Source organism: Oryctolagus cuniculus, chromosome 1 (genome assembly GCF_964237555.1).
Source record: "Oryctolagus cuniculus chromosome 1, mOryCun1.1, whole genome shotgun sequence".
In the NCBI taxonomy this organism is placed as follows: domain Eukaryota; kingdom Metazoa; phylum Chordata; class Mammalia; order Lagomorpha; family Leporidae; genus Oryctolagus; species Oryctolagus cuniculus.
In genome coordinates this window covers 8,083,802-8,084,074 of record NC_091432.1, presented here as the reverse complement: position 1 = coordinate 8,084,074, position 273 = coordinate 8,083,802, and positions in this window count along the sequence as shown.

Below are 273 nucleotides of genomic sequence, written 5' to 3'. Positions count from 1 at the left end.
CTCACACTGGCTGCACTTGCCTCTGGTTGCAGCAATATCTTCCCTGCTCTTGTCCCATGGAGTCTCTTTCTCACTTCTTCCCTGAAAATTTCCATCAGTTAGACCCCCGTCTCCTTCCTTGGTTCTTTCCATATCCCAAAGCAGTTTAAGTTTGCATGGCTGTACCCTTTTCAGCCATCTTGGATCCTTTTTTTACACATTGATTACTCTAGTGGGTTTTTTTTTTCACTATGAAAAACATTAGTTCTTATTCTTGTCTGATTTTGTGGAGAA